Raw genomic sequence first — 7876 nt, 5'->3', positions numbered from 1 at the left:
AACACATCACCACACATCACACCACAACACAACAACACCACCACAAATCCTCACCCTCACCCACCAACCAACAACACTCCCCCTCCCCCTCAACCACCACCAAAACAAAATCCTCACTCCTCATCCTCAACCACGATCAAAGCCCCCACACACCAACCAATCATACTCTACACACCCCCTCCCCCTCCATATATCACTACCATCACCACCATCAACACCCCCCATTCATTCCTCCCCCCCGTTTTGTGAGAGCTTGCGTTTAATTAGTTTTAATTGGCATTTAATCGGATTAGATTAGCATAAGACCCTAATCACCCCCCCTCTAGGGTCTAACAATTGGTATCAGAGCTTGGTGCTCTTTGATTTAAGGTCTAATCGCCTTGAGTTAAAGATCCAAGTTAGTTTTTCCTAGCTCATATACATTGTTGTATTTCATACTTGCTAAGATAACTTGTTAATTAGTTTTAATTGACATTTAATCGGATTAGATTAGCATAAGACCCTAATCACCCCCCTCTAGGGTCTAACAATTGGTATCAGAGCTTGGTGCTCTTTGATTTAAGGTCTAACCACCTTGAGTTAAAGATCCAAGTTATCTTATTTGTGCTAATATAGTTATGATTACTTTTGTCTTGCTTGCATATTTTCACATATATATTATGAATATAAATGTATTTCGTTTAGGCTATGAATCAAATGTTGCTCCTAAATTCATTAATTTTCCCTATGCACAATGGGCTTCTAGATTTAAACTATTTGTTGAATCTAGAAATATCGACTTATGGGAAGTTATTGATTGTGCTTATATTGTGCCCACATTGGAGAAATCCAAGTGGAGCGATCATGATAAGAAAATGTTTTCAATGAACAAGCGTTTGTTAGAATTTTTGCTTAATGCTTTTGACTCATCCTTTTCTAACAAATTTGTTCATTTTGATAGAGAAAAATTATTAAAAATATAAATATGACAGATGCTAACGGACTTGATACCGTCTCAAAATAGTATTTCAGTCTCCGTCGTCAGAACTCAATGAAACTTTACCCACAACACATTCTTGACATTATAAGATCAATGGCGTAAATTTCATGCCCATCTGATCAATAGAAAAATTACTAAAAATAAAATAGTATCAGGTTTCAGTAGACTCGTGATACCGAGGCTGAAACTGCGAATCGATCTCAAATGATTCCAATCTAATCCATTCATCCCAGAATGATCACAACTTATAATAAAACTCATTTATTATCATTTATAATAATATTTTCAAAATTTTTGGGGTGTTACATTCTTCCCCCCTTAAAAGAATTTCGTCCTCGAAATTCCGCAATCGCATCTTAGAGATTAATAATATGAGAAAAGTACATTGAGGGAATAATCCAGACAAGGAAACCCTCACATACATATCTCATACGATTAATCTCCAGATATGAAATATAACTATATCTACACTTAACAATTCAGAAAGCGAATACTCCCACTTAACCCCTAACTAAGCGGAACTAGTACGTCGGGCGAAAAATCCAAACAAGGAACCCCCCATATATATACCATGTGTTCCGAATGATTAGGAGGTAAGTGTTAATACCCTTATTCTAGCATTAAATATAAATATAACCATATAGATAATTATAAACACAAACAATTCATAATCAATCAATTTACCTGCTCAAACAGGTGTGGGTAGTCGCGATGCATATCCTCTTCGCGCTCCCAAGAAGCCTCCTCAGCTCCTTTCCAGTTCTATTGAAATTTAACTAAAGGAATCACCTTATTTCTTAGTCTCTTGTCCTCTCTAGCAAGGATGCAAACTGGCACCTCAATAGTGGACAAATCTGTCTGAATCTCGATCTCAGGTGTATCGATCACCCTCTGCTGCTCCTCGTCGCGTAGGTGCTTCTTAAGCATCGACACATGAAATACATCGTGCACACTTGACATCGATGCTGGAAGATCTAGTCTATATGAAACCGCTCCAACACGCTCGGTAATCCGGACTGGTCCAACATATCTCGGGGCAAGTTTTCCTCGTCTGCCGAATCGTTGAATGCCCTTCATTGGTGATACTTTCAACATAACAAAATCTCCACCCTGAAACTCCAAAGGTCGTCATCTTTGATCTGTGTAGCTCTTTTGTCGACTCTGAGCTGCAAGAATATGCTCTCTAATCAATGCTACCTTCTCAGTAGTCTGCCTCACAAGTTTTGACCCAAGTAATAAGCTATCCTCCGGTTCTGCACAACAAATTAGGGATCTATATGGTCTCCCGTACAATGCCTCATACGGAGCCATACCAATCGTCGCTTGGTAACTGTTGTTATAAGTGAACTGGATCAAAGGTATGTATTCCTATCACTTGCCTTGGAAGTCAAAAATGCAAGCCCGCAACATGTCCTCCAAGACTTGGTTTACTCTCTCCGTCTGCCCATCTGTCTGCGGGTGAAATACACTGCTGTATGATAATCTGCTGCCGAACGAATCCTGAAAGCTCCTCTAAAAATGCAAAGTGAAAACTGAGCCTCAATCCGACACGATCGTCTCTGGAACTCCGTGCAGTCGAACTATCTCCCGAATGAAGATTCTCGCATAAGTCTCGGCGGTGTAGGTAGTTCTCACTTGTATAAAATGTGCTGACTTCGTCAACCGATCAACTATCACCCAAATGAAATCGTTCCCTTTCTTTGACCTCAGTAACCCCACAATGAAATCCATAGAGATACACGTCCATTTTCATTCCGGAATGCGTAAAGGCTGTAGGGTTCCTGCTGGTCTTTGATGTTCTGCCTTCACCTGCTGACAGGTAAAGCATCTAGCGACATATTCTGCTATCTCCTTACGCATACCGCTCCATCAAAGGTGTCTCTTCAGGTCCTTGTACATCTTTATTGTGCCTGGATGCACTGTGTACCTAGAACGATGCGCCTCATCAAGAAATTCCTTCTTCAGTTCTGTACTAGCTGGCATAACTAATCTGCCTTTCATTCGAAGGCCTTCGTTTATTCCAACGGTCCAATCAGCTTTGGTCTCCTTGGAAATCTCCTCCTTTCGGGTTTGAATCCAAGAGTCCGCTAGCTGAGCTTTGACCACTCTATTACTCCAAGATGACTACACTGACATAGTTCCCAAAAATGCGCTGCTCCCGCCGGTCTCTGGCCTGAAATCAAACTGGCTAAGAGTGTAAAGATCTTGGTACAACGAACACCTCAAAGGCATAACCCGATGTTGACGCTTCTTGCTCAAAGCGTCAGCCACGACGTTCGTCTTCCCCGGATGGTACTGAATCGCGAACTCATAATCCTTGATGAACTTGACCTATCGCCGCTGCCTCTGGTTGAGTTCCTTCTTAGAAAATAGGTATTTTAGGCTCTGGTGGTCTGTGAATAACTCGAACTGTACCCCGTACATGTAATGTCTCCATGTCTTTAGTGCGAAGACCACAGCTGCTAACTCCAAGTCGTGCGTGGGATAGTTCTGCTCATGCGTCCTTAACCGTCGAGAGCTATAAGCTACTACTCTCTAGGTCTGCATCAAAACACCTCCTAGGCCTGCTAATGACGCATCTGTGTAGACAACAAATGTCCTATCACTGCTCGGAATAGTCAGAACCGGTGTTGTAGTTAACTTTGTCTTTAATGTCTCAAAAGCTTTCTGGCACTCTGTGCCCCAAATAAACTATACACCCTTCTTCGTAAGGCGTGTAAGTGGCGTCACAATCTTCGAGAAGTCCTGAATGAACTTCCTGTAATAGCCGGCTAAGCCTAAGAAACTACGGATCTCTATGATGATCTTTGGCGGCTCCCATTCTAGTACTACCTCAACCTTCGCTGGATCTACTACAATGCCCTCTCTACTGATGACGTGGCCCAAAAATCTAACCTCCGATAGCCAAAATTCACACTTGCTGAACTTAGCATATAACTAATGCTCCTGCAAAGTCTGCAATGCCAATCGTAGATGTTGCTCATGCTCTGCCTCTGATCTCGAATAAATAAGGATGTCGTCGATAAATACAATCACGAATTGGTCCAAATATGGACGAAAAACATGGTTCATCAAATCGATGAATACCGCAGGCGCATTGATCAGCCCAAATGGCATGACAAGAAACTCGAAAGACTCATATCGAGTCAGAAAGGAAGTTTTGGGAATATCCATCTCCCGAACCCGTAATAGAAAATAACCAACACGAAGATCAATCTTCGAGAAATGCTGCGCTCCCCGCAGCTGATCGAACAAGTCATAAATCCTATCTAATCCGGATAACGAACTTGTTCAACTCACAATAATCTATACATAATCATACGCTACCGTCCTTCCTCACGAAGAGGATCGGTGCTCCCTACGGAGAATGACTCTGACGAATAAAGCCCTGAGACAAAAGCTCATCTAGCTGAGTCTGTAGCTCCCTCATCTCAGCAGGTGCCATACGATAGGGTGCTCGCGATATCGGTAAAGTGCTCTGCTGCAACTCGATGCAGGACTCAACCTCTCTCACAGGAGGTAACCTAGGTATGTCCTAAAAGACATCCTGATAAACTGAGACAACTCTAGTATCGCAAAAATCAGCACTCCGGTCCCTCAGCATCACCTCCTCGACGTATTCTAGAAACGACTCCGCATTCTGGTTACCCTATGAGGTTGCTACTATCTATATAAACCCAACAAAAGCTCACAGGCTGACTATTTTAGCAAAACAATCGATACTAACATGGTAGGATGAAAGCCAATCCATACCGAGAATGACGTCGAAATCCGACATCCGCAACACGATCAGATCTATGAGAAACTCGAACTCATCTAGACTGATGATACAGCTCCTACAGGTACTCTCTAATAGATATATCTCCTAAAGGAGTAGAGACTAATAACGAAACATCTATAGGATGTGCTTTAAGCTGAAGCCTATCCATGAAGGCATGAAAGATAAAAGAATGCGAAATTTTTAAATAAAACAAGGTCTAAGCTGGAATGGAAATTACGAAGAAAGCTCTGCTCCCACCAAGATCACGCGATACGGCTGCATAAACTCTGTTGGTGATGGAAAATATATAGGACTATCTGTCCCTCAGGAATCTCCTGGATAACGCAAATCTGGCCTATTGGCCCCTCAATCCTCGGAATAACAGGTAGTGCCTCTATCCTCCGCTGCTGGCGTAATCGCGACTCTGAGACTACCGACCCTGACCTCTGTCAAGCCGGCTTCCTGCTGGTGCACTGCGACAAGTCCTTCGCTCTTTGTCTGATGTTGTTACAATTGTAATATGTACCCCAAACTCTGGGTCGCTATGGCGCTGTCAAATCATGTTGTGCTCCCTTCTTATACTGTCCTTGTTGATAGTGGTAAAAATCTTTACACCGTTGTTGGGGTTCTCTAGATTCCGCAATAGGCCCCTTATCCTTACCATCGTCACCATGCTGGTTTTGATTTCTTCATTAATTACAGGCATATCTCCCTGCTTCAATTGGACTAGCTCTAACTGCTTATCGATGAAGTAAATAAAATTCTCTCAAATAAGTGATATTTGTTGCTCCGGCGAAAATCTAAAGTCGTTGCTATCCTCCGGTGATGTCCTTTACGCTGATTACATCTAACTTCTGTTTTGTTACTGAGTCGAAGTTATGAAAATTTTACATATTTCTTTTATTTATAGGCTGCACATGAATCTGGTGTGCCCTAAAACTATGGTGCTCTCATTGTTTGATATCTTTCTCAATCTTACTAAGCCAAGCCTCCTACTCTGCGGCTCTATCAACAGCTGATTGTGGTGGTGGTGTACTCATTGGTATTACCTCTTCACTTGGCACGACGGGTACAATCGATGGTGGAACTCCTAAAAGTGGTACTCCGGATGGAAACAGATACGCCTCTCGCTCCTTGAGTGTTGCAAAAATCTTGTTGTAAATGGCGCCATGAAGTCGATCAGATACCGGAGTCTGCTGCGGCCCGGGCTCTGCTTGCCTAGCTCTCCGGGTACAAGTTTTACCTCGACCACGTCCTCGTCCCGATATTTATAATATCAAGAGGATATCTTAATTGACACAGTAAATGAGGTCGCAAACATACATATATACATAACATAATGTATCACGCTTAAGTACCCATAACACATAGTATTCACGCAAATACTTTAGATTAACATAAAATAGTTGTTATAAAAAAAATTCCGAAATTTTGAGATATACGCATATATCGTCCTCACTCATTCTAGGAAATTTTTAGCGGACTCTATACACGAATCCTAAGAAACTCTATTCTAGCTCCACGACTCAATACAGGATGATCCTAAGGATACTGGAACTAGAGCTCTGATACCAACTGTGACGCCCCTGTTTTCACACTTGGCTGCAGTCCAAGGTGAACCCAGAGATGTCAAACCTGCCATGCACCCACACTGTGCAATAACATGTTTCACCAATCACAGTAATATCCTCTAGTGGAAACCAATATAAATGAAGGTACAAAACAGGCAAATAAGGGAAATAAATACTATAGACATGATACAGAAAGATATATCTCATAAATAAAATCATGTCCCAAATAAATTAAACTGGAATACAAATGATATACATATGGAGTCTAAAATAACATGATATGTCTCAACATGAATCGACTAGAAATCGTACTAAGGCATATTGCCTTAACAATATGAGTACAAACTCAAATGACTAAATGGAAACATAAGATCACTGTGGAGTCCATACTAGTAAAAATACGCGACGGCGACTATGCAAGAACTCCGTCACCCTGCGACTCTCCGATGCTCTAAGCCGCCTGAAATGAGAAATAAAATAAAAGAAAAAGAACAACAACAAGAGCGTCAGAGCGCTACAGCAAGTTCACCTCCATCCGCCCCCAGGGGAAGGGCTGCTAGATGATGAAGTGGAGGCTCTATCTATTAAGCATAGTCTACCTAGATCATTTTCCCTGTATCTAATGGAATTAATATTTAGAAACTTACAACTTGAGACGTAGTACGTCGAGCGAAATAATCCAAACAAGGAAACCCTCATGTATATACCGTATGTCTCAGGTAGTAAATAACTAAATATTAACCCTGAACTAAGCAATCAAAATATAACTGGAAAGTAAAGCATCAGCATATGTATCTCGTGTACTCGTATAGCAAAGTATCTCAACAATGAGTAGAAACACTTTTGGCATCCGCCAAATACTCATGTAAATAGTTTATAATATTATCATTCTGAACTTCTTCCAACTCATCGCATCATCACGCGGATCGACAAATAGGTATCATCGCATCATAGTGCGGATCGACAAATATGTATCATCGCATCACCGTGCGGATCGACAAATAGGTATCATCGCAGTCTCATTTGCGGTGTACTAACTCACAAGTAAATAGATCTCAATTCGTCATAATCCCCGTGGGATACTCAAATGCGTATTTCGTCATATTCATGACTGTAAGTATAACATCAAGCGGCTCAAACTCCACGATCGCGTCACAAATGGCGCAAACAAACTCCAGAAAATAAAACTGGACCAAACTGTCCAGTAAATGATCAGGGTTACCAACCCCGACTATCTGCTGTATTAACTAATTGTGAATAGTATCAGTACTTAATAATAGCAACAGTACTTTACGACTAGTATCCGTACTCATGAATAGTAACAGTACATATGAATAGTACCGTATGCATGAATAGTAACGGTATGTATAAATAGTACCCATACGTATGAATAATGTCAGTACTTATGAATAGTGTCGTATGTATGAACAATAACAGTACGTATGAATAGTACCCCCAGTATGCATGAATAGTAATAGTACTTATGAATAGTATCGTACGTATGAACAGTACGTTATTTATGAATAGTACCATAGTATTTATGAATAGTACCCATGAATAGTGTCG

The sequence above is a fragment of the Asparagus officinalis genome, chromosome 10 (assembly GCF_001876935.1).
Source record: "Asparagus officinalis chromosome 10, Aspof.V1, whole genome shotgun sequence".
Taxonomy (NCBI): Eukaryota; Viridiplantae; Streptophyta; class Magnoliopsida; order Asparagales; family Asparagaceae; genus Asparagus; species Asparagus officinalis.
The sequence above is the reverse complement of the archived record's forward strand: the minus strand, read 5'-3'. Positions refer to the sequence as shown.